We start from the raw sequence: 27,542 nt of genomic DNA on the forward strand, positions 1-27,542 counted from the left end.
TGGGCCCAGTGGACCAGTGCCAGGGCCAGTGCTAGGGGACAGTGCCTGGGCAGTGCCAGGGGGCAGTGTCATGGAGCAGTGCGAGGGGCCAGTGCTAGGGGCAGTGCCTGGGGGGGAGAGTTCCAGAGGACAGTGTCGATTTCTCTGAAGTTCTGCCCTCTGTCTGTCACCAGTGACGGGTTTGCCCCATAGTGGAGCAGGCTCTCTGCCCTTACTGGTGTCAAAATGCTGGGGCTGGAAACACACAGAAGTGTTCACCTTCAACTGACGAATGGCCAGGCAAGAGTCGTGATCAGGCTGCACGGCTCTGTCCGTTTCAGTGCGATGGGGAATTGGCGCTGCCTCCCTCAGGTGCTGCCCTCGTGGGGCAGGGAGAAGCAAAGTTGACCATTTTGATTCCCCCCGCCCCCACATTGCCAGTTGCCACCTCTATGCCCACTTGCCGAAACAAAGCAGTGACTGGGGATGGCAGGAGGGGGCAGAGAGCTGACCACTGGTGGAACCTTGTACAACTTGGAATATTTGTTGTATGTTTACAGCAGCCAGATTTGGGTGTCCAATATAAAAGCTCCCAAGATCAATAGAACTATTCATTCTTAAATAGATATTTATTAAGGAAATCGCCTCAGGCACTCTTCCAAGACAATAATTGGAATTAATCTCGCAGTAGTACCAATGATAACTCAATACTCTACTTCATGCCAAATGTACTCTGACTGCCCAATTCCCATCATTTACAATAGCCTTTGAATAGATCCTTCTGTAAGGAATATGAATTATTCATGTCGCGAGAAGATTAGCATGTTACCCAGCGACCGCTCCATTCAGCCAACCTTTGACCCAGTCATCTGGTGTTTGGAGGGGGCGTGTGCTTGAATTACTACAACAACAACTTGCATCGGTGAAGCGCCTGTGAGCCGAAGGGAACGTCCCACGAGGCCCGAACAGGAGCACAGATCGGACCAACATCGACACACTAGGCGAGGGGAGAGTCATTAGGAGGGGCGTGAATTTTGGTTTCGCAGGAGTGTCCCAAAGGAGGAGAGTGAGGTGGGAGAGGCAGTAACACGCAGCATGGAGGGTGGACCATTTGGCCCATCGAATTTGCACAGGCTCTCCGAAAGAACATTCCACCCAATCACGCTCCCCTTCCTTATCGGCGTGACCTAGCACCCTCTTTCTTTTTAGACAGCAATCCACTTCCCTTTGGTATTCCCCGATCGAACCTGCCTTAACCTCTCTCAGGAAGTTCATCCCAAACTCCAACCAGCCTCTGAGTGAGCAGATTTTTCCTCACATCACTGTTACTCCTAGTGCCCGTCATTCTGAATCTGTGCCCTTTAGTTCTCGATGTTCTCTTCAGAGGGAACAGTTTCTCACCATTCACCCTGTCCCTCAGGATCTTGGATAAGTCTACCAAGGCCTTCTCCAAGGAAAACAGACCCAACCTCTCCAATCTGTCCTCCTAGCTACAGCTCTTCATCCCTGGAATCATTCTCGTTAATCTCCTCTGTACTCTCTCCAATTCCTTCGCATCCTCCCTCAAGTATGGCGCCCAGAACTGGACACAGTGCTCCAGGTTCGGCCGAATGTTGGCTAATTTCCCTTAGAAATGCATTATCCCAGAAGTAAGTTATTGAAATGGGCAATGACGAAGTTCCGTCGTTAAGAATCTGAACGAGGCGAGCATTGAGCAAATGATTTGCTATAATTACAAATGACACAAATGTGAGGTACGGAGGGAATATTTGTTGGCGCTTGTTCGTTGGGGATTGTTGGTGCTGGAGCGGTTTATGTATCCATGAGATGGTACATGGGTGACCTTCTGGCTGAGCCTGTGAGCCACAGAGCACAGGATGATCCCAGGTTGGTTGCACCGTCGCTGGCCCTACCCTGACTAACAGTTAAGCGGGAAACGGAAAAACAAAACCGCGACTCGCTCTCCCGTAGCCGATGAAAACGCACCTCCATCGGAATCTGGTACTGCAAAAAAACAACCTCAGCTGATGTTTCCTCCCCCAGAGCTCATTCCACAATCAGTTCAGCACGATATTCGATGATATAGTTGGGTGACAGATTTGAAGGCATTTGGTAGCTACTGTAAATGAATGAGCCCTTTATTTCCCAAATCCCCAGTGAGCTAACCTACTGATCTAATATGTATTCCTTTATTAAATAGCATTACCATTTACGTTTGAATCGCTTAAGTGGAAAATGTTATCACGGTGACCTTTAAGGATCTAACATACTTCCATGGGTGTTGAGTCAGTTCGAAATCATGAGATTTTTTTTTCAGGAATATCCAATTAACAAGCGTGGAGAGACCTGGAACGCAAAGGCCCAGCAGCAAATTGGCCAAATGAATGGGAGCCTTGTTGTCAGCAGATCTGAAATCTTGGATGAAAGCAGCAGAGAGATATATGAGTTCATTTCTTATTTTATTTAACGTTCAGCTCATCTGCGACGCATCACGTGAGGGTCGGGCTGAAGGCAGCTGATGGTCATTGCTTCGCGCCGGCAAAGAGCAGTGGCACGCAAGCTCCAAATGCAAAAATCGGCTCCACGATTTCCCGCTGCCGCAATGGAGACTTTTCCCTCGATGAATGATTAAGGAACAGATGCCGCAATTATTAACTGTGGGCAAAGATTAATGTAGGAACAAGGGGGAGGGCCATTCAGCCCTTCGAGCCTGTCCCACCAGTGAATTAGATTATGGCTGATCTTACATCTTAAAGTTCATCCATGTGCCTTGGCTCCAGATCCATGAATTCCCTTGATCAATGAAAATCTGTCAATCTCAGCTTCGAACCCCCAGCCTCAACATCTTTTTTTTCGGGGGTGGGGGAGAAAGTTCCAGATTTCTACCATCCTTTTGTGTAAAGAAATGCATTAAAGTGATGAGACTCCTACCGCTGTACATTGCGCGATGCACTTAACCAATTTTCCGTTTGCTTCGGTGCAATTTTCCCTGTCATTATTTTCATAATTTCACATTCTTCTTGGATTTTGCCGACTGTAACATCTCCAATCAAGGAGAACGGAAACCAGGGAAGTACAGGCTTGTTCGCATGACATCAGTCATCTAGAAAATGTGCTGGAACCGATTATTTATTTTCAATAAATTTAGAGTACCCAATTCATTTTTTCCAATTAAGGGCCAATTTAGAACATAGAACATACAGTGCAGAAGGAGGCCATTCGGCCCATCGAGTCAGCACCGGCCCACTTAAGCCCTCACTTCTACCCTATCCCTGTAACCCAATAACCCCTCCTAACCTTTTTTTTTGGACACTAAGGGCAATTTATCATGGCCAATCCACCTAACCTGCACATCTTTGGACTGTGGGAGGAAACCGGAGCGCCCGGAGGAAACCCACGCAGACACGGGGAGGACGTGCAGACTCCACACGGACAGTGACCCAGAGCTGGGATCGAACCTGGGACCTCGGCGCTGTGAAGCCACAGTGCTAACCACTGCGCCACCATGCCGCCCACCACTGGAACCAATTGTGAAGGAAGCCCAACCAATGCGCTTAGAAAATCATGTACCAGTGGTTTTATTCAGAGGGGGCATTGGCGTGGTGGTATTACCACTGGCGTCGTAATCCAGAGATGCAGCGTAATGCTCTGGGAACCCAGGTTCGAATCCTGCTGAGGTAGACGGTGAAATAAATTAGGTAAAAACCTAGAATTGAAAGTCAGGAAATAATTGTAGTGAAAACGCATCTCATTCCCTTAAGGGAAGGAAATCTGCCGTCCTTACCCGATCTGGCCGAGACGTGACTCCAGACCCACAGCAATGTGGTTGACTCCTAACTGCCCCCCTCTGACATGGCTGTGTAAACCACTCAATTTAAGGGCAATTAGGGATGGGCCCAGCCATGAAAGAATTTTTAAAAATGAAAGGGGAAATCATGTTTGGCACACATATTCACACATTCTGAGAAAGTAACTAATAGGGAAGATAAAGGGGACGCTTATACTTGCATTGCCAAAAGACATTGACTAAGATGCCATGTAAAAAGTGAAAAGGTGTTCATGTGCAAGATGGTGGTAGAGTTGAGGGTAATATCTGAGCACTGGTGAAGGATTGGTGAAGTAAGAATAAATGGGGCATTTTCAAGTTGGCAGGCAGTGACTAACAAATGGCACAAGGATCAGTGCTCAGGCTCCAGCTACTTCCTGTCTGTGTTGATGAAGAGACAGAGAGTAATGAGCCTCAGTTTGCTGACAATGCAAAGCTGACTGGGAATGTAAGCTGCGCGGAGGACCCAAAGAGATATAGGCAGGTTGAGTGAGTGGGCAGGAAGATGACAGATTGAATATAATGTGGGGAAATGTCAGAGTAGTCACTTTTGTTGTAAGAACAGAGAAACAGAATATATATATTTTTCTAAATGTGTGAAACATGGAAATATTGTCAGGGGGTCTTGGGTATACACATCCAAGGAACAAAGAATGTTAGCTTGCAGATTAGGAAGGCAAACGACAAGAGTGCCTGTACCACATGGGGATTGGAATACAGTATTTAGGACGCCTGCTACACCTATAATGGGCATCTGGAGCACTACACACTCTCGGCCAAATTTCCTGCAAGAGGGAAAGGAGGAGCTTGCATTGATATCTCATCCTCAGGGTATCCCTGAGTACTCCACAGCCAATTATGTACCTTTTCAAGTGAAGTCATAAAATAGGCACATGTGGGCAGCCAATTTTTGCACAGCATGATCCCGCTGGTTAATGGCTGGTGGAACTGTTTCAGAGTGACTTTTGTGGAGGGATACATATTGGCACAGGACGCTGTCTTCAAAATGGTGAGCATGGGCTCGTGTACATCTGCCGGAGGGGGCAGGCGGGGCCTGTTACCCAAACGACGGCACCTCTGACAGTGCAGCACTCCCCCTCGGCGCTGGACCCACTACCGACTGGCTCCGTACTACCCGCTGAGCTGCAGGTGGTATCAAGTGTAGCGGATAATCTTGCGAGGACTAATGTTGACGATGATAGCTGCCTGGTGATTCCTCGGGCTGCATTGGCTACAGTTGCAGCCCTGTTATGATGCCCAAGGGATCATCTGTGGAGACAGAACATTAAGTTCATGAGAATTATATAATAAATAAAGATGGTTGCATAACTCATTAGAATTTTTGTAACAGTTCAGCGAAGACAGATAATCTTGCACATTGTGACACCACTAAAAATGTGTAAGTGTTTGGCGAAGTTGATATTTTATATCCTATTTCTTGAACAGCGTGCACTGGGATTTAATCGCATTCATATACGCAGTGACAGTTACTGGAATCAATGTTGATCTGATGGGCAGACATCCCTCCTCAAGCCACCCCTCTTCTCTCACTCAGCGGCCTGTTTTCAGCCTTTAGTAACATGGGGGGACTAGAAGCGGGGATTGGTCTCCTTAAGAGCAGGGAAGGTTGACGGGAGGTCTGTCGCCAGTTTTCAAAATCACAAAGGAGGTTTGACAACCTAAATATGGGCAAACCGTTCCCAGTGATAGAAGGGTCAGGAAACAGAGGACACAGATAAAAGTTGATTGAGGAAAGAGAGAGCAAAGAGGGAATATTCTTAGCCAGTTATACCCTGCTTGAAAGAGTGGCGGAAGCAGATTCAATGTCAATCTGGGGCTGGTTTCGCACACTGGGCTAAATCGCTGGCTTTGAAAGCAGACCAAGGCCAGCAGCACGGTTCAATTCCAGTACCAGCCTCCCTGAACCGGCGCCGGAATGTGGCGACTAGGGGCTTTTCACAGTAACTTCATTTGTAGCTTACTTGTGACAATAAGCGATTTTCATTTCATTTCATTTTTCATTTCATTCATTCATTCATTCATTTCATTTCATTTTCAATTTGCAAAAGGTAATCGAGGCTCTGTATCGAGGGGCTCATATTGTCACCCCCCCTCCCCCCAACCATACCTCGGTAACTGATTGCTAAATATGCTTCTCTCTGGGGCTACTGAATATCTCCGCCATGCCTTTGTTACCTCAAGATTCAACTGCTGTCTCGGAAAACCTGCATTACTTTGCAAAGTCTCAACATTACAACAATCGTGCTTGTATCCAAATCCCTCCGTGGCCTCGCCCCCTCCATCTTAGTTCCCTCCTCCGTCCATACAACCCCCTGATGTCTCTGCGCTGCCCCAATCCTGGTCTCTTGCATTCCGCCGCAGCCCCGTCCTCAGCTGTGGAATGACTAAACCACCCCAACCTCTCCTCCCATTGCAACGCTTCCTCGAAACCTAGCTTGCTGGCCAAGCATCGGTCGCCTGTCCCGAAATCGCCTCATGTGGCTCGGGATCCAATTCTGTCTGTTGGTGTGAATATCTTGAGATATTTCACTCGATTAAAGGTGCTACAGAAATGCAAGTTGTTCCCCTCCGTCCTGATCTAAATTTAGACATTCACCGGTCCCCTCCTCGAGCTTTGCTCTCTGCAGATCAAAGCAATGGGCAGGTCAAGAGGGACAGGAGAGGAAGCAGCTTTGTGATGCAATGGCACCAACCCCCCATCCTGTCTCCTACTTTACCTTTTTAGTCTTGTCCTGCCCATTTTTCCCAATATCTGTACTGCTGAAGAATCTAGTTAAGTCCACCGGGTTGCACTCTTTCCCCTAAACAAGGAAAATTGTATGTTCACGTCCCACTCCAGGTGATGTGGGTGGAATATCCCGTGCTCTCATCATAGTGTGCCACATTGCGAGAGGTGCCTGCTTTCAGATGAAACTTAGAGGTTTCTCTTGAGAATAAAACTGTTAATATTGAAATAGATGAACATATTGTTTTGGATAGAATGGTGAAGCTTAAAACGGAGAAGGTCGAGATGATGTCCACTCAAGGAAGGAGATGGGTCAGAGAGCAGTGAAAGCCACGTCTCCCCAAAACAGCAGCTCACCAATTTGATTGGACTTTCCAAAGACGTCACTCGGCCAATGGATAAGGGAAACCCATTAAACATTGCCCACGCAGATCTTCCAAGAGCTTCTCAAGAATGACTAAAGTTGAGCAATAAATGTTGGCCTCACCAGTGACATCAGCACCCTGAGAATGAATTAGCCCACAGCCAAGATGTTTGTTTCTACCAACGAATAGAACTTCAGGTTTTACCCATCCCCATATCTAACCCTGCAACATTACCAACAAATTGAAGCAAACGTCTCTTATTCTGAGACCAACGGTTGTTTTTATATGTGGGAGAGTGGGATTAATGTGGAACTGAAAAACACACACACAGGTGGTATGTTTTAAGGGGCTTTACTTTTTCTCAGAGTAGAGACTAAGGAGTACCCAGTTGCCACACTGCAGGTTCCTTAACCAGTTGTCAGAGTTTGTTTACAGAGGTGTTGCTTGCTCACATGTCTAAGATGGAAGAGAGAGGGATTCTCCTAAATGCATCTGCAGATGTCACCACATGATCATGTGACATAAAGGGGTGGTTTAGCTCAGTGGGCTATACCGCTGGTTTCTGATGCAGAACAAGGCCAGCAGTGTGGGTTCAATTCCCGTACCAGCTGAGAATTCTGAGTTCTCCCTCCGTGTACCCGAACAGGCGCCGGAATGTGGCGACGAGGGGATTTTCACAGTAACTTCATTGCAGTGTTAATGTAAGCCTACTTGTGACAATCAAAGATTATTTTATTTACAATACAGAAGAGCATTGGTTTCAATGCATAACAACAGACAACTCAGGGAAGGGACATATTCTAGGTTCTATTTTCCCACCCAAACGGAATTGTGTCTCTTCTAATGTTCCAGCTACACCACAACCAACAGTACAAACCATTGAGGGCAGCTTGAGAAAGTGGCTAATAAGGCATCTGGGGACCTGGACTTTGCCGATAGAGTCACAAAGTACAAAAGCAGAGAAGTTATGGTGAATTTTTATGATCCAACGCTTCAGCCTCAACTGAAGAGTTGGCCGGGGTCCTGCATTCATTGCCGTTGCCACCAGGACTCCAGATCGGCGGAGAATGGAGCATTGGCAGAAAAACAGCCTCAGTGTCGGGCGCCAGACCCGTTCCCATTCTCCGAACTGATAGCGCGCTATCCATCAATACAAAACAGTGATCAGCATGCAATTAACGGGCTATTCTTTCTTAGGATGCAGGCGTCGCCGGCTAGGCCAGCATTTGTTGCCCATCCCCAATCACCCTTGAGAGGGTGGCGGTGAGCCGCCTCCTTGAACCGCTGCCGTCCATGTGGTGTAGGTACACCCACTATGCTGTCAGGGAGGGAGTTCCAGGATTTTGCCCCAGGGACAGTGAAGGAACGGCCGATATATTTCCAAGTCAGGATGGTCAGTGTCTTGGAGGGGAACCTCCAGGTGGTGGGGTTCCCAGGTTCTCCTTCTGGATGGTAGAGGTCTTGGGTTTGAATGGTGCTGCCTCAGGAGCCTTGGTGAGGTCCTGCAGTGCTTCTGGTAGATGGTACACACGGCTGTGGTGGTGGGGGGAGTGAATGTTTGTGGTACACTGGGCGGCTGTGGTGGAGGGAGTGAATGTTTGTGGAAGGGGGAGCAATCAAGCGGGGCTGCTTTGTCCTGGATGGTGTCGAGCTTCTTGAGTGTTGTTGGAGCTGCGCTCATCCAGGCAAGTGGGGAGTATTCCATCACACTCCAGACTTGTGTCTTATAGATGGTGGTCTGGTGGGGTCAGGAGGTGAGTTAATCGCTGCAGGATTCCCAGCCTCTGACCTGCTCTGGTAGCCACAGTATTTATATGGCTGGGTCCAGTTCAGTTTCTGATCAATCGTAACCCCCAGGGTGGTGATTGGGGGGGGAACTTGGGAGTCCCATTTATGTTTCATCACCCCATTGGACTGCTCTGTTTTAATAATCCTGTTAACTTTTTGCAGTTTTTGTGAATGAATGGAGCCTTACCCTCCCCGCCACGAACAGTGCTTTGTCAGGACTGCACCGCCAGTCTGGGGGCATGACCATCAATTCGCCTCCCTGTTCTAATCATCTTCTCTCCCCGCACTGAGGCAGTCACGTTGCCAAAAACAAAGAGGCTGCACTGGTCTTGTGATTAGAGTCAGAATCGAACATCAATGCAGGGATGCAGGGACACAGCACAACACATGATCTGTCTTGAGATGCGGTTACGTTTTGCCATGGACAGGAAGGTTATGTTAACTCTCTCGCTGCCACCCGTACCTCTGCTTGTTTGCTTTCCTTCTCCTATCTCTCCTGAAGGAGAGAGGAGGATCCATTCCACCCCCTGGGCCAACTAATTAGATCACGGATGATCTCTACCTCCAATGTGTTTTTTCCACCTTTGCGCCAGATCGCTTACCCAACAAAGTGGGATGGGCGACACAAATACTGGTCCAGGCAATGACGCAAACATCCCATGCAGGAATGAAAAAAAAAACACATAAACTCGGTCTTCAAAGCTAATTGATCCCCACCATGCACAGCCTTCCGAGACACAGGATTCCAGATTTCAATCACCCCTCCTCGTGTCCCTCGTGCTCGTCATTTACCTCACCAGAAGAATTGCTTCTCTGGGTCCAACTCTGCACAAACATGCATTTTCCGACAACTTTTCTTCAGGCCTCGTCCACTTTCAATCTCACTCGGCTGTCCCGCCCTGTAGCCAGTGTGGCAGGGTGGCACAGTGGTTAGCACTGCTGCCTCACAGCTCCAGGGTCCCGGGTTCTATTCCCGGCTCGAGTCGCTGTCTGTGCGGAGTCTGCACGTTTTCCCCGTGTGTGCGTGGGTTTCCTCCGGGTGTTCCGGTTTCCTCCCACAGTCCAAAGATCTGCAGGTTAGGTGGGGTTATGTGGTTAAGGGGATAGGGTGAGGGAGTGAGTCTCGGGAGGGCGCTCTTTCAGAGGGCTGGTGCAGACCTGATGGGCCGAATGACCTCCTTCTGCACTACAGGTACTCTCTGGATCTAAGTGAGCACCCTGCTCTGTTTCTTTATAAAAGAGGCAAGATAAGGGAATACTTTATCACACCAGATCTGAGGCACTATAATAGGAGTCAGCACCTTTAAGGGAAGTGGGGAAAGAGGAGTCAAAAGGGGTGGTATAGTTTGAAACCCTCAAGGGTAACATGTGATGATCTGATGTGCACAGACAGCGTGACTTTGCTTTGTGATTCTCCAATGGGTCCTCCCAGCTAAGGACCAATAAATTCTCTCTTCAACCCCTTACACACACAGCTGAGATTACACAACCTGAATTCAGCGTCGAGCAGTCTGGAATGGATTTATTTAGAAACAGGGCGGTAATGGTTATGGGACCAAGGCAGGTAGATGGAGATAAGAAATGGATCAGACATTAGCTAATTAAATGGGAACAATAGTTCAAAGGGGCTGAATGGCCTTCTGTTCCAATTATTCGATGGACAAGTCGCTATTGCATGCAAAACATCCAGATCTGTCCACTAGACTCCCACTTGGAGTCGCTGGGAGCAGTTCTGGGTACCACACCTTACAAAGGATATTTTGGCCTTGGAGGGAGAGCAAGGTAGGTTTACAAGAATGATATCTGGACTACAGGGATTAAATTATGAGGAGAGATTACACAAATTAGGCCTGTTTTCTCTAGAATTTAGAAGGTTAAGGGGTGATCTGATCGAAGTATTTAAGATATTAACAGGGAAAGACAGGGCAGATAAAGATCGGGTTGGAAATTCTAAAACTCGGGGGCATAGTCTAAACATTAGAACCAGACAGTTCAGGAGAGATGTGGGGAAGAACTTCTTCACTCAAAGGGTAGTAGAGGTTTGGAGCTCTCTCCCACACAGCAGCTGAAGCTGGAACAGTTAATTTTAAATCTGAGATAGATTTTTGTTGAGCAAAGACATTGAGGCGTATGGAGTTCGGTCACAGATCAGCCATGATCTCATTGATTGGCGGGACAGGCTCGAGGGGCTGAATGGCCTACTCCTGGTCCTATGTTACTGCATACAGAACTGTATGTTAGATTTGTTGACTATATGTTTGACCACAGCACAGTGTACTCTCCAGTTTCATATTAACCAATAGAGACACTGGTGAAGATGTTAAAAAAAATTTGCAAGAATGATATTGGGCACTGCGGAACTGGCCAGAAGGACTGAATAGTCGGACAGCACGGTGGCACAGTGGTTAGCACTGCTGCCTCACGCCGCTGAGGACCCGAGTTCGATCCCCGGCCCCGGGTCACTGTCCGTGTGGAGTTTGCACATTCTCCCCGTGTCTGCGTGGGTCTCGCCCCCACAACCCAAAGATGGTGCAGGCTAGGTGGATGGGCCACGCTAAAGAATTGGGCACGCTAAATTTATTTTTATAAAGAATAGACTCGGCCCCTTCTCTCTAGAAAAGAAAGACTGAGGGCCAATAGTGTTTTAAATGATGAAGAGGTTCGAGAGGGTAAACATAAAGGTGATTCTATTTGTGGCAGATTCCCAAACTAGGGTCCACAAGTCAAAGATCGTCATTGAAAATTCAACAAGGAATTTGTTACCCAAAGGGTGGTGAGGGCGTGGAACCCGCTACCACTGGCAGCTGTTGATTTGTAGAGATACATTAAAGGGGATATGCACATGAGGGAGCGGGGAGAACAGCGATACTCCCATTTTAAGTAGCCCCGAATAGAGTGGGTTCTTTATTAAGCTGTTAAAAAATGACTATCCATTTATTTATTGTAATATTACAGGCCCCATCTTAAAATAGTCAGGAACCAGTCATTTTGTAACTCTCTGCATTGTTACCAGCTGGGTGAATCAATGCAAGGGCTGTTCACCCTTCTCGAGAAAGCACAGATTTTGGTCCTTCTCCAGCCCCTGACCCCGATGTTCATTGTAGGGAAAGTCTTCCATTTCTCTCAGAAATCTACCAGACAACCGTTACAAAGTGGGTGAACAGTGCAGCTCGTTCATCCCACGCACGACAGTGCGAGGAATGACTACCTCAGCCGCTTTTATGAGAAATGGCAACCAAGGCACTGGGAGGTCTTCAAAAAGGGATCAAGGGCAGCACGGTAGCACAGCGGTTAGCACAGTTGCTTCGCAGCTCCAGGGTCCCAGGTTCGATTCCCGGCTTGGGTCACTGCCTGCGTGGAGTCTGCACGTTCTCCCCGTGTCTGCGTGGGTTTCCTCCGGGTGCTCCGGTTTCCTCCCACATTCCAAAGATGTGTAGGTTAGGTGGATCGGTTATGCTAAATTGCCCTGAGTGTCCAAGAAAGGGTAGGGGTTACGGGGATAGAGTAGAGGTGTGGGGATAGGGTGGAGGTATGGGCTTAGGTAGGGTGCTCTTTCCAAAGGCTGGTGCAGACTCGATGGGCCGAATGGCCTCCTTCTGCATTGTAAATTCTATGATTCTATGATTAACATCCGTTTAATGCCTCGTCTGAGAATGAGAAATTGCAGCGTTCCTTCTGTAATATCCTGAAATCAGACCCAGGTTTCAATTTTGACTGAGCATTTAAACCCGTAGGGGTCTAAACATTTTTTAAAAATTCATCCATGGGTCGTGGTGACGCAGGCTGTGCCAACATTTATTCCCCATCCCTAACCGCCCTTGTTCTGAGGGCATCTAAGAGTCAACCGCATTGCTGTGCACCTGGAGTCACATGTAGGCCAGACCGGGTAAGGACAGCAGATTTCCTTCCCTGAAGGATGTTAATCAACCAGATGGGTTTTTACGCCAATCGACAATGGTTAGACATCAATTCCAGATTATTACCAAATTCAAATTTCACTATCAGCCGTGCTGAGATTTGAATCCAGGTCACCGGAGTATGACCCTGGGTCTCTGGGTTACTGGTCCAGGATTGAAGTTATTGGAAAAGGGAATAGGGTAACAGGTGGATGGGTACCAGAGCAATAGGTCAGAAGGTGAAAACATTGAGGGGGAACTAGGGAATAGGGCCAGTATGGTTCTGAGGAAGAGCAGACAGGGAGATGTTGTAGAAAACAGCAGGTCTGGTGGCCTGAAGTGCATATGTTTTAATGCAAGAAGCATAATGGGTAAGGCAGATGAACTTAGAGCTTGGATTAGTACTTGGAACTATGGTGTTGTTGCCATTACAGAGACCTGGTTGAGGGAAGGACAGGATTGGCAGCTAAACGTTCCAGGATTTAGATGTTTCAGGCGGGATAGAGGGGGATGTAAAAGAGGTGGCGGAGTTGCGCTACTGGTTAGGGAGAATATCACAGCTGTACTACGGGAGGACACCTTAGAGGGCAGCGAGGCTATATGGGTAGAGATCAGGAATAAGAAGGGTGCAGTCACAATGTTGGGGTTTACTACAGGCCACCCAACAGCCAGCGGGAGATAGAGGAGCAGATAGGTAGACAGATTTTGGAAAGGAGTAAAAGCAACAGGGTTGTTGTGATGGGAGACTTCAACTTCCCCAATATTGACTGGGACTCACTTAGTGCTAGGGACTTGGACGGGGCAGAGTTTGTAAGGGGCATCCAGGAGGGCTTCTTAAAACAATATGTAGATAGTCCAACTAGGGAAGGGGCGGTACTGGACCTGGTATTGGGGAATGAGCCCGGCCAGGTTGTAGAAGTTTCAGGAGGGAAGCATTTCGGGAACAGTGACCACAATTCAGTAAGTTTTAAAGTGCTGGTGGGCAAGGATAAGAGTGGTCCTAAGAGTGGAATGTGCTAAATTGGGGGAAGGCTAATTATAACAGTATTAGGCGGGAACTGAATAACCTAGATTGGGGGCGGATGTTTGAGGGTAATTCAACATCTGACATGTGATGGCTTTCAAATGTCAGTGAAAAAGGAATTCAGGACCGGCATGTTCCTGTGCGGAAGAAGGATAAATACGGCAAATTTCAGGAACCTTGGATAGCGAGAGATATTGTAGGCCTCGTCAAAAAGAAAAAGGAGTTATTTGTCAGGGCTAGAAGGCTGGGAACAGACGAAGCCTGTGTGGAATATAAGGAAAGTAGGAAGGAACTTAAGCAAGGAGTCAGGAGGGCTAAAAGGGGTCACGAAAAGTCATTGGCAAATAGGGTTAAGGAAAATTCCAAGGCTTTTTACACGTAAATAAAAAGCAAGAGGAAAGGGTTGGCCCACTGAAGGACAGGCAAGGGAATCTATATGTGGAGCCAGAGGAAATGGGCGAGGTACTAGATGAATACTTTACATCAGTATTCACCAAAGAGAAGGAATTGGTGGATGTTGAGTCTGGAGAAGGGTGTGTAGATGGCCTGGGTCACATTGAGATCCAAAAAGACGAGGTGTTGGGCATCTTGAAAAATATTAAGGCGGACTCGCGACGGAGATCCTGCCCTGTGTCGCTAATCTCATTAGAAATCTGGCTACCGTACGCACTTGCTGAATTGGTCACACCTAATTTCCAGACATGCTCACCAAGGCACCTATTCCAGTCACGGTCAGTTGACAACCATGAACTATGCCTCTGGGGAAGTGTGCAGAATATTTAAGTGATTGATTTATATGGATGGAGACAGTAAGAAAGCAAAAATAACTTATATTCGTGTAGCGTCTTTAGCATTGGTAAAGCCCCCGTCAACCCCCCCCCCCCCCTCCCCCCGCCCCGCCCGCCCCACCCCACGGCCTCAAGGGTTTCCTGCCGCCGTTTGGTGTCTGCAATGTGAAATCCCATTGACGGCGGCGGGAGACAGCGAATCCCGCCATCAGCGAACAATGCGCCACCTCCCTCCACAGTGGAACACGCAGCTGGGGGGCGGGGGGGGGGGGGAATCCGGCCCCAAGTCTCATTGGGAGCTTGTCGGTCAACCCTTGTTCAAAGAGGTTCATTTTAAGAGGCACCTTGGGGGAGGAAATTGAGATGTAAAGTTGGAGGGGGTGGGCGAGGATGCGGGGGGTGGGGGGGGCGGGGCGAGGGGAGGGGGGGAGTTCCAGATCGTCAGGCTCAGGCAGCTGAAGATCCTGTCCCGGCAGAGGTGCCAAGTTTGCATAATTCGATGTTAAATCAAAACCCTCATCAGCTATCTCGGGGGGGAGGGGAGGTGATCCAAAAGAAATCATGGCGATCTTTGGCAAGAGGATTTCTCCCCGGTGTCCTGGCCAACATTTATTCCTCAACCAGCATCACTGAAGATGTCTCCTGGTCATTGTAGCTCATTGCTGTGTGTGGGATCTTGCTGTGCGCAAAATGGCTGCCATGTTTCATACTGTATGGCAGCAACTGCACTTGGAAAAGTGCTTCATTCCTTCATTCCCTGTGGTGGGTGGGGAGTGGGAGAACCACATAAATGCGCAATCTTTCCTTTGCGTCCCTGGATCAACGTCGATCGCCCGATGAGATTACCTGGAAATTTCCAGGTGGGGCTGGTCTTTTAATTTACCTTTTTATTCCCCCCCCGCCGCCCCCCCCCCCCTCCCCCCCCCCCCCCCCCCACGCCACCCTGAGATTGCGTGGTCGCCAGTGACGTGGGGAGAGTTGTGTGCTGGAATGGCATCGGCAAAGGTAGGGGGGCTGGGGCAGGTGGCCTCCTTCCCCTGTCCCAGGGCTTCCCAAACGTTTGTCTGTTCCACCGGCCCGTTTGGGCCAGACTTTGCTGGGCGGAAGGTGCAATCCAATCACCGAGCAGGCCCGTTATCCTGTACCGCTTTTATCATGCACTGTAACTTCACATTCTTTAAGAAGAACATTATGTTCACCCACGATCTCTGTTGTCATTCCTCTGTCACAAAACTCAGACAGAAGGTATCCAAAACAGCACTGTGCCAATGCAAAGTGCAAAATAAATTAAATACTAATGTATTTGTTTTCAAGGCTGCGCCACAGATGTGCTCCCGTTGCCAGACATCATTAATGTGCTGTAATCTAGCCAGGGCCCGAATGGTTAGCTGCTGGAAAGCAGCTGGACAGACTTGTCTGACTTTGATTAAGGAACAAAGAGGAGAGAACAGACAGAAACCTGAGTACTGTCCAACTATTGGGAGTCCTCTCACTTTGATTGTGAAAGATTCACGCTCCGGGGAGCATCGTCATGTAATGAGGACGTTAGTATCCACGGCATGTGCCGTCCCCGACCTTCGTGGCTCCGCGAGGTACAGCCCTTGCCTCTCGAACCAGAAGGTTGCAGGTTCAAACCCCACTCCAGAGTCCCAGCTGTGGTTTAGCCGGGCCTTTGCTCTCAAGCTGTGGGTCGTCCCACACGAATGCACCAGCAGGTCGGGCAAACATGTGAGAAAGCGCCATGGGCACCAGTAGTGGGCATCCGGAGACTTCACATGCAGCCCACCTGGGTTCTGAGTGGGGTCCACGTGACATTTTCTCCACTGTTGCCCGTGCACAGGGTTACCACATTCTGCTGATTTCCGTCTGTGTCGTTTTTCTTTTCCTACCCGCGTGGCTGAAGTGATTCGCGCGTAAAGCGAGGGGGAGTGAAGTGAGGTGCGTGCTGATTGCTCACAACATTGACTGTGAGAGCCGTGCACTCCGCTCTGCATCCAAAGTGTAAATATTTATTTTGTTTTTATCATTTGAAGTTGATGACAGTCCCATTAAGATATAAATTGCTGTTTGTGGGATCCTGCTGTACACAGTTTAATTCACACGTTTCCTACATTCTAACAGGGCGGCACGATAGCACAGTGGTTATCACTGTTGCTTCACAGCTCCAGGGTCCCGGGTTCGATTCCCGGCTGGGGTCACTGTCTGTGCGGAGTCTGCACGTTCTCCCCATGTCTGCGTGGGTTTCCTCCGGCTGCTCCGGTATCCTCCCAAGTCCCAAAAGACGTGCTGTCAGGTGAATTGGACATTCTTAATTCCCCTTCCGTGTCCCCAGACAGGTGCCGGAGTGTGGCGACTAGGGGCTTTTCACAGTAACTTCATTGCAGTGCTAATGGAAGCCTACTTGTGACAATAAAGATTATTATTTTAAAAATTAATGTCAGCTGAGAATATATTTATTTCTTATGGTCACGGCGAAAAAATATTAATGCATATTTTGCAAAGGCTGAAATTAAGGGTAAAGCATGAGATTCCTGGAATTCTGCCAGGAACAAACGGGCAGTGTGCGCTGATAATGAGTTAACAAAGTGGATAAAGATCACAGGATGGGAGACAAGGGATTATTATGTCACTCAGTCCTTTTCACCATATATACTCTGAATTCATTATGAGAGACAGTCTCAAAGACTCTAATTTTGGTTTAGGGTATTGGTAAACAACCTCTGATCCATCGGAGAGACACCAATTCTGATTGCAGATATCAAGAGGAAAAACCAGGGGATATTTAAGACAAGTTCGTAACTTGGATTGTAAGTTAAAGTGCCATGGAGAATCACAAAAGAGGAGATTGCCCAAAGTTAACACAGAGCGAGCAGTAGGGAAATAGAACCAGTTAATCAAATTGTTTCCTTGGGTTGTCTAAGTGAGACCTGGGGACTGAAGCAATGAAGATGTTTAACGGAGGGCAGCAGTGGCATTTAACAACATGAAGGAGTATCTATAGAGCTGTAGGATCAGAAACTGTGGTAAGTAATGTGTCTAAGTGCTATGTACGATCAGCAGTTGATGTGAGAGATACTCACCCTGCTGCAGTGGGGAATAGTTAGACGGCTGAGGTGACAGAAATTGAGTTGGAGTGAAGATTGAGAAACAGGAGGAAGCAGGAAGACTTGTTGAACTGCAAAAGCGAGAAAGAGAGAGGGGGGGGGGGTTGGAGAGAGAAAGAGAAGTGGCAAATATAATGAGAAAATTGACAGATTGTGGGCACATTATTGAAGAGGTGGCAGGGAGATTGGTGTGTTAATATCTGGAAAGGTTGATAAAGGTGTAAAGGGAGACAGAGGAGATTTTGTCCAGATGATGATGTGGTGAACTCAATGGATCAGTAGTAATCAGAGTTTGGTATTCCCCTAGAACTCGGGGATTTATTGGATCTGACGCTGGGCACACAAAGTGGGATGCAATAGCTTGGAGAGGAGGGGGGACGGACGGACGGACGGGGGGGGGGGGGGGGTGGGGGGTGGGGGGTTCTTCGGGGAAATCAAGCCAGGAGTAACCACATTTAATACTTCTAATTTTTTATTAATTATCCAATTAAGGATTGCGGAGGTCACTGGCTAGACCAGCATTCATTGCCCACCCCTAGCTTCCCTTAAGAATATGAGAGTGAACTGCCTTCTTGAACCATTGCTGTACACATGATGGCATTGTTCTTGCAGTCAACTTCAGGATTCTGAGCGAACAACGTTGAGGGAACGGCTGTTATTATCCTTGGCCAATATCCCACCCCCTCCCTTCTGTTTGTCATCATGCTGTACGTTGGCAACATCATCCGAAAACACAGCATCAGTTTACCAATGACACCCAGCTCCATGTCACCGCCCCTACTGTCTCCAACTTAGCCCCTCCGCTGTCTCTTTTTCTTTTAAAATTTAGAGCACCCAATCAGTTTATTTTTCCAATTAAGGGGCGATTTTGCGTGGCCAATCCACCTACCCTGCACATCGTCTTTTGGGTTGTGGGGGCGAAACCCACGCCAAAACGAAGAGATCGTGCAAACTCCACACAGATAGTGACCCAGAGCCGGGATCGAACCTGTGACATCGGCGCCGTGGGACAACAGGGCAAATCCTCTGTGTCCCTCCGCTGTCTCTTAACAATCAGACCAACGGCCAGTGTGGGATGAGCAAAAATCTTCCCCAACTAAATTTTCTGCCCAAACCTTTTTTGTCACAAACTCCATTTCCTCGGCACCTACTCTACCCCGCTCCCTGGTAAGAGTCTGAGGATGAACCAGCTTCAGCACAACCTATTTGACAATGAGTTGGGTTTCTGACCACATGTCCACACCATCACTAACTCCGCCACTAATTTCCACTCTCATCTGTTACTGAAGCTGTTTTCCGTACCATTGTAACCTATGGGCTTTGAATGTTTTGGTGCACTCTTGGCTAACCTCCCATGTTTTAGCCTCCGTAAACTTGCTGTCATCCAAAATCTGCTGCCCCTATCCCAATCCACAGCAAGTCCCCTTCACCCCATTGTCCCGGTGTTTGTGTGGATTTCGCCCCCACAACCCAAAGATGTGCAGGCTAGGTGGATTGGCCGCGCTAAATTCCCCTTAATTGGAAAAAATGAATTGAGTACTCTAAATGTAAAAAAAGTCCTCTTCACCCCTCGCCCCTACCCTCGCTGATTACATTGACCCCAGTTAAGCAATGCCTGGTTTTAGAATTCCCATTCTCATTTTTAAACCCCTCCACAGCATCATCCCATTCCATCTCCGTAATCCCCTCCCACACCACAACTCTGCCACCTTCCCATCCCAAAAGATCCCTTTAACATCCCTAATTTTAATTGCCCCACCAAGTGTCTGAGCCCCAAGCTCTGGAATTCCCTCCCTATACCTTTCCACTTCCTACACTCTCCTCCTTTCGGACCCTCATTAACGTCCACCACTTTGCTCAAACTTTTAGTCTTGCTATCTGCCTGTCAAATCTTGTTTGCTAACACTCCTGTAAAGCACCCATGGGCACGATACTAGATTAAAGGTTCTAGATAAATAAAAGTAGCTGTTATAAATTTCCAAGTCAGGATGGTTTCTGGCAAGGAGGGGAACTGGTGGTGTTCCCAGGCACCTGCTGCCCTTGTCCTTCTAGGTGGCAGGGTTGATGGGTTTGGAAGGGGCTATCGAAGGAGCCTCAGCAAGTTGCAGCAGTGCATCTTGTCGATGGTGCACACTGTGAGTCGGTAGCGGAGGGGAGGAAGGTTACAGGGAGTAGATGGGATGTCAATCAAGCGGACTGCTTTGTCCTGGATGGTGTCGAGCTTCTTGAGTGTTGTTGGAGCTGCGCTCATCCAGGCAAGTGGGGAGTGTTCCATCACACTCCTGACTTGTGCCTTGTCGATGGTGGACAGGCTTTGCGGAGTTGGGAGTCATGTGTCGACTTCCCAAAATGCAGAACAGGCAGGCTCTGACTTTCTCTTTCAACCACAGTGTTTATGCAACAGGTACAGTTAAGTTTCTGGTCGATGGTGACACCCCCAGCATGTTGATAGTAGGGGATTCAGCAATTGTAATGCCATTGAATGACGAGGCGCGATGACTAGATTCTCTCTTGTTGGAGATGGTCATTGTCCGGCACTTGTGTGACGCAAATGTTAATTGCCACTTATGGAGCCAAGACAAATCTTGCTGCAAGCAGGTATGGACTTCAGCGTCTGAGGAGTTGCGAATGGAATCATTAGCAAACATCCCCTCTTCTGAGTTTAGGATGGAGGCAAGCTCATTGATGAAGCAGCTGAAGACGATTGGGGCGAGGAAACAGCCCTGAGGAGCCACCCCTGCAGTGATGTGCTAACGGTCAGAAGAGCTGTTGTCACATGGAAGTGCTCCGATCTCCTTGTCTTACACGGGAAGAGAAACAGCAAGAGACTTGAAAAAGTATAAAATACGTGGAGCTTCACAATATCAGATTTCAGTGTAGACAGACTACAATGTATTACATTGCTGAATCAGGCCCTTTTTATTGGACTTTTCAAGGGCAAAGCTGAGTCTTGAAGGACACTCCAACTTGTCCAAGATGGCGACCTTAGATATTTTTGAATTACTCTCATTTGTGAAAGGTGGTTGGTCAATAGACAACAATGAGGTAGCTCTCCATATCTATCTGGATGCTGAGGGTAATTGCTGGTGCAATCAGAGGATGGGCAAGAATTTGGGAAGGGGAAAATCTATTTCTTTTTCATTCAGTAGTGAGTGCAGCGAGGTGTAGGGTGTACCTGATGGACCGGTTGGCCAATGATGAACATTAGAACATAAGAACCAGGAGCAGGAGTGGGCCATTCAACCCCTCAATCCCGCTCCGCCATTCAATACGATCATGGCTGATCTCATCTCGGCCTCAACTCCACTTTCATCCCCGTTCTCCATAACCCTTCATCCCTGCTCTCCATAACCCTTCATCCCCACTCTCCATAACCCTTCAACCCCGCTCTCCATAACCCTTCATCCCCACTCTCCATAACCCTTCATCCCCACTCTCCATAACCCTTCACCCCCTCTCTCCATAACCCTTCATCCCCGCTCTCCATAACCCTTCATCCCCGCTCTCCATAACCCTTCATCCCTGCTCTCCATAACCCTTCACCCCCTCTCTCCATAACCCTTCACCCCCTCTCTCCATAACCCTTCACCCCCTCTCTCCATAACCCGTCATCCCCACTCTCCATAACCCTTCACCCCCGCTCTCCATAACCTTTCATCCCCTCTCGCCATAACCCTTCACCCCCTCTCTCCATAACCCTTCACCCCCTCTCTCCATAACCCTTCATCCCCGCTCTCCATAACCCTTCATCCCCTCTCTCCATAACCCTTCATCCCCTCTCTCCATAACCCTTCACCCCCTCTCTCCATAACCCTTCACCCCCTCTCTCCATAACCCTTCATCCCCTCTCTCCATAACCCTTCACCCCCTCTCTCCATAACCCTTCACCCCCTCTCTCCATAACCCTTCACCCCCTCTCTCCATAACCCTTCATCCCCACTCTCCATAACCCTTCAACTATTACTAATTAAAAATCTGTCCATCTTCTTCTTAAATTTTCTCACTGTCCCGGAATTTACCGCACTCTGGTCTAGCGAATTCCACAGATTCACGACTTGTTGATAGAAGTAATTTCTCCTCATCTCTGTTTTAAATTTGCTACCCCTTACCCTAAGACTTCGACCTCTCGATCTAGGTTGCCCCACAAGAGGAAAAATCCACTCTATTTCTACTTTGTCAATGCCTTTTATCATCTTATATAAGATGATACTAAGCGAGACCTTGGTGTCCTCGTGCATCAGTCGCTGAAAGTAAGCACGCAAGTACAGCCGGCAGTGAAGAAGGGAAATGGTATGTTGGCCTTCATAGCGAGAGGATTTGAGTATAGGAATAGGGATATTTTTCTGCTATTGTACAGGGCATTGGTGAGGCCACACCTGGAGTATTGTGGGCAGTTTTGGTGTCCTTATCTGAGGGAGGATGTTCTTGCTATGGGGGGAGAGCAGCGAAGGTTTACCAGGCTGATTCCTGGGATGGCGGGACTGTCATATGAGGAGAGACTAAATCGGTTAGGATTATATTCAATGGAGTTTAGAAGAGTGAGAGGGGATCTCATAGAAACTTATAAAATGCTAACAGGATTAGACAGGGTAGATACAGAAAGAATGTTCCGGATGGTGGGTGAGTCCAGAAGTAGGGGTCACAGTTTGAGGATAAGGGGTAAACCTTTTAGGACTGAGGTGAGGAGAAATTTCTTCACCCAGAGAGCGGTGAATCTGTGGAATTCACTCCCACAGAAAGTAGTTGAGGCCAAAACGTCGTGTAATTTCCAGAAGGAATTAGATACAGCTCTGGGGGCTAAAGGGATCGAGGGATATGTGGGGGAGGCGGGATCAGGGTACTGAACTTGATGATCAGCCATGATCATAATGAATGGTGGAGCAGGCTCAAAGGGCCGAATGGCCTCCTCCTGCTTCTATATACCTCAATTAGATCTCCTTTAATTTGTCTAAACTCGAGAGAGTATCGGCCTAAACTGCTCAATCTCTCTTCACAAGGCAAACTCCTCATCTCTGGAATCAACCTAGTGAACTGCCTCCAATGCCACTACATCCCCCCTCAAATAAGGGGACCAAAACTGTGCACGTACTCCAGGTGCGGTCTCACCATTACCTTGTACAATTGCAGCAACACTTCCCTACTTTTACACTCTATCCCTTTAGCTGTAAAGGCCAAATTTCCAAATGCCTTCCTTATTACCTGCTGTACCTGCGTGCTGGTTTTCTGCGATTCATGTACAAGGACACCCATATTCCTCTGCACCGAAGCACTCTTGAGGTTTCTCTCCATTAACAATAATGGCCTTGTCCCAATCATTGACCCTTCAGTGTATAGTCAGTGTGACTTATCAGCTAATAACTTAGGAACAGAAGGAAGCCATTCAGCCCTCAGTTCTATTCTACCATTCATTGGTTCATCGATGCTATTGAGCATAGCTCCATTTACTGTCCAGTACTCCATATTCCCTGATATCCTTAACCAACAAAGATCGATCAAAGTGATGACTGCAAACATGCCCCCCCCCCCCCCCCCCCTCCAGCATCCTCAGTATTTTGGTGGAGTGGGTTTGGCGTGAAGATGTGCGTTCTGCTAAATGGACTGGCTATAATGATAACATTGCGCCCCTAGTTCCGGACTCCCCATATCAGAGGAGGTAGTTTCTCTCTGCCTACACTACCAAATCCTGCTCTCATTTTAAATGCCACGATTGGATTTTCACCGCTCCTCCTCAACCTGCTGAACTCAAGGTTGCACAAGCTACGTTTTTGCAAACTGTTCTCACAGTTTAACCCTTTGAGCCGTGGCCTCAGTCTGGTTAACCCCCCCTCCAAGGTCAAGATATCCTTCCTGAGGTGTGACACCCAGAACTGAACCTGGTGTCTCCAGACTCGTGGGAAAATAAAATCGTAAAACCATTCACTACAACTTGCCCAAACAGCAGCCGAAGCTCTCTAAAACACAGTAAAGCTCTCTTGCCTTCCCTGCACTCCCAACCTTTCTCATAATTGACATTTAACCTCTTACATATGATAGCCATGTGATTCATCAGCGTGAAAAAAAACATGACATTTTCCTATTTATGGCCCTGTTTTTCAAGTGGTGGTTTCACAATCGAAGGGGACATAAAGATTACTGTAATTTGCTGTGACCATAGACTTGCTCGTCCCAGTGTTCACTCATCATGAACGAAAGTCAAAGAACAAAGATTCATTCTTCAGACCAAGCAGCTAGTGTCACGAAACACTGAGCTACCATTTTCTCAACAAGGGCCCCATTGATTCACCATTCTGTAGGAGAAAGGTCCGTTGTCGGGCGCATATCTTAACCCTGAATAGCCAAGGGTCTTATCAAGCTAACTGTTCAACAGTTCATACCTCCCCTTTTCCTGTTGCACAGCCAAGTGTGACATCCAAAATGGCAGCCTTGTGTAATGTCACCATTGTCTGTCACTCTACCTCACTTGGCAATCCGCTTTACTGACCAGAAATCTACCAGGCTAGCCCCCAGTTTCAACTTCCGTCTGCACTTAATAGGTTGATGCCTTGGTACAAGAATCTTTTCCATGATCTATTGGTACCTTAGTGGGTGCAGAGGTAACAGCCTTCGCAAAGTAACAGTCACGGAATTGGAATACCACCATGGTAGGTTACGATATTAAATTCAGAAAATCTGTTCTGTTGTGGACTTCAGCTAGAACAACGACAGATGGCTTCCTCAACCCTCCCGGGCTGGCCCACCACCGACACTGATCTCTCATCACCTTTTTGATTTTTTAAGACACTCGGATGTTCCCTAGCAAGATGCTCAGTTGTGGGAAGGGAAGATGTCCGTTGTGAACTGCAGTGATCCGAGGAGAAGGTCCAGCGATGTTTTCTCAAGGGCAACTAGGAATGGTCAACACAGGTCGCCCCCGAGGACAAATAAACCAGACCCAAGTTTCATTGCAATCACGTGCACTCCGCTTTCAAGTTTCTTATTGGAAGGAGGCCCTTGCAAAACGTTCATCTTCTCCAATAGGATCTATTCCACACTACAGTCGAAGTCATTTGTTCTTTGCTTCCCAACCCGTGCTGGTAATAGCTTCATGAGCGCTTGCCGTCTGTGATAATTCAACCCCGGTGATACCTCCCTGGAGCCATGCCCAACAGTATTGGCAGGCGGGGTGATCATGAAGGGCCCCAAACCCCACCCAGGCCGGCAGCTCCCCCTCCCCCACCGACCTCACACAGCCTTTGCTGTCCAAGCCTTTGTAAAGCACATCAGGACTCCTGCTGCGTTTTTTCCCCCTTTCCTTAGCGCAGGTGAACTGAAATCAGGCGTAGCCGTGCCCACACCTGCCACCTGAGATACCTGTGGCTTACTGCCAGCCCATCATCACCCAGTGAATCACCCAGAGCTTAGCTTCCTGAAAGGAAAGGCCTGAAACTAACCTGGTACCCAAAGGACGACCGATAACACTTCAAGGTCAATGGATTACTTTGGAATTCTGTTGTGTAGGCTCCATTTGGGCTTGGATCGATTGTACAGGCAAATCAGAAATAAATTAATTTTATTCCAATGTCTTTCGCTTGCTCTGGTTGTTATTTGATCGCAATACGTTTTCAATCTAATGGTTAAATGCTCTCTGATTCAGCCTGAACTGATCCTTTCTGTCGCTTCTCACACTCTCTCCCTCCGTTACAATAATTAAACATTAATATTGGGAAACGCTGAACGCAACATGGCATAGGTGACTGAACTGGAAGAGATGGGGTTTACACAGGGTGAGCGACAGGTCACAGCACAAGACAGGGCGCGACGGAGGAACATTGATGCGGCCTTACATCTCACCCAGGACTAGGAGAATAACTAAACTAAAATAAATGCGGGGAAATAAAGAGACATCCTGTCGAAGGTTTTCACCTTGTACTCATCTGGTCAGCATTCGCAAGAGTATCAAACCTCAAAGGGAACCACAATTTATATTGCACGAGAAAAGGGTGCTCTTTTGTTGGCAAGGCAGCTCTGATTGGTCAAGGCCTCACCAGGAAAATAGCACCAGGGAATTATTGGCCCCCACGATTCAACATGGCTAATCGAAACCCATCCTTTTATTTATTTTCTTTTTATAAATTTAGAGTACCCAATTCATTTTTTCCAATTAAGGGGCAATTTAGCGTGGTCAATCCACCTACCCTGCACATCTTTTGGGTTGTGGGGGCGAAACCCACACAAACACTGGGAGAATGTGCAAACTCCACACGGACAGTGACCCAGGGCCGGGATTCGAACCTGGGACCCCGGCGCCGAGAGTCAGCAGTGCTAACCACTGCGCCACCGTGCTGCCCGATCGAAAGCCATCCTGACTTGTAAATATATCTCTGTTCCTTCACTGTCACTGGGTCCAAAATGCTGTAGCATCCTCCCTAGCAGTACACTGGGTGTGCCTATATCACATGGAGTGCAGCAGTTAAAGAGGGCTTAGCCAATGACACCCACATCCTATAAATGAATTTTATGGTAGCACAGTGGTTAGCACTGCGGCCTCACAGCGCCAGGGACCCAGGTTCGATTCCAGCCATTGGGTGACTGTCTTGTGGACTTTTGCACGTTCTCCCCGTGTGTGCGTGGGTTTCCTCCGGGTGCTCCGGTTTCCTCCCACAGTCAAAAGGCGTTTGCGTTAGGTGGATTGGCCATGATCAATTTTTGGGGTTATGGGAATAGGGTGGGGGACTGGACCTGGGTAGGGGGCTGAATGGCCTCCTTCTGCACTGTGGACTTTCTATGGATTCTAACACAAAAAAGGTTACCGTTACAATGAGCTAAACAGCTGGCTCATAATGCAGAACAATGCCAGCAACAAGGGTTCAATTCCCGTTCCGGCCTCCCCGAACAGGCGCCGGAATGTGGCAACTAGGGGCTTTTCACAGTAACTTCTTTGAAGCCTACTTGTGACAATAAGCTATTATTATTATTATTGGCAGTCACTTGCCCATCCACTTGTCCTTGCCAATTTTAACCACATATCAATGCAACGCATCTGAATCAAGTTACTTTCTCCCAGTCCACAATAACGTCCCTTCACGCCCGTCTGAGGAGGAAGAGGCACTTGCATTTATATCGAGATTTCTATATCTGCCGGAAGTCTCAAAGCCTATCACAGCTGGCAAAGCACTTCATTGAAATGTAGCCACTGTTACAAAACAGGAAACACGGCGGCCAACGTGTGCACAGCAAGATCCCATATAATGACCAAAATATCTCATTTTGGGATGTTGGGTTGAGGGGTAAATATTGAACAGGGCAGCGGGGATAACGCCGCCGTTCATTTTTCAAAGTGATGCCACGGGATCATTCAATGCAGCCAGTAACGGGCTTGGTTTACGGCCTCATCCCAGGAGACGGTGCCTCTGATAACACGGCGCCTTCTGTATCGGGGCGCCGGCCTAAGGTTCTGTGCTCCGGCCACAGCGGGGGGTCTTGAATCCAGGACCTCGTTATTCCTGAGCGCGAGTGCTGCGGGACTGAGACATGGCCGACATTTGGGTCAGGATTACACGGTAACTCCCACCCGGCGGGATATTGCACTCCCGCCAAAGCAAACGGCAATTCAAACGGCTGCCGCACCTGGCGGGGAGAGGGGGGGCCTCCGTGGTGAGACCATAATATCATGGCCTTGCTCCACAATCTATAGTTTGCTGTTTACAGCCTTCCCTGTCCCATCTCTCTTTTCCAGATAGAATGAAAGCAAAATAGCGCAGTCACTGGAAACCTGAAATAAAAACAGGAAGTGCTGGGTATGCACAGCTGCTCCAGCAGCGTCTCTGGAGAGAGAAACAAAATTAACGTTTCGAGTCACAATGCCTCTTCTCCAGATCTCGCTTGGAAGGATCATTGAGATCCGTAACATTAACTCCGTCACTCTCTACACAGACGCTGCCGGACCTACTGAGTTTATCCAGCGTTTTCTGTTTTTATCTCTTTCGGATGATATTGTGGCAAAGGTGGTCATCCAGCCCTTCAAACCTGCGGCAGCGCTACAACAGA

The 27,542-nt window shown here is 48.2% G+C and overlaps 1 long non-coding RNA gene across 1 annotated transcript in view; it reads right to left on the bottom strand.

The window, feature by feature from the left end:
* Positions 1–593: 593 nt before the first annotated feature.
* LOC140404056 (uncharacterized) overlaps positions 594–27,542 on the bottom strand; it is a 183,936-nt gene continuing 156,987 nt past the window's right edge. The window contains exon 2 of the long non-coding RNA XR_011938449.1: positions 594–5,074. This is a non-coding gene — a long non-coding RNA (uncharacterized lncRNA). The remainder of the gene's footprint in view (positions 5,075–27,542) is intronic.

The sequence above is a fragment of the Scyliorhinus torazame genome, chromosome 29, assembly GCF_047496885.1.
Source record: "Scyliorhinus torazame isolate Kashiwa2021f chromosome 29, sScyTor2.1, whole genome shotgun sequence".
NCBI classification, from domain to species: Eukaryota; Metazoa; Chordata; class Chondrichthyes; order Carcharhiniformes; family Scyliorhinidae; genus Scyliorhinus; species Scyliorhinus torazame.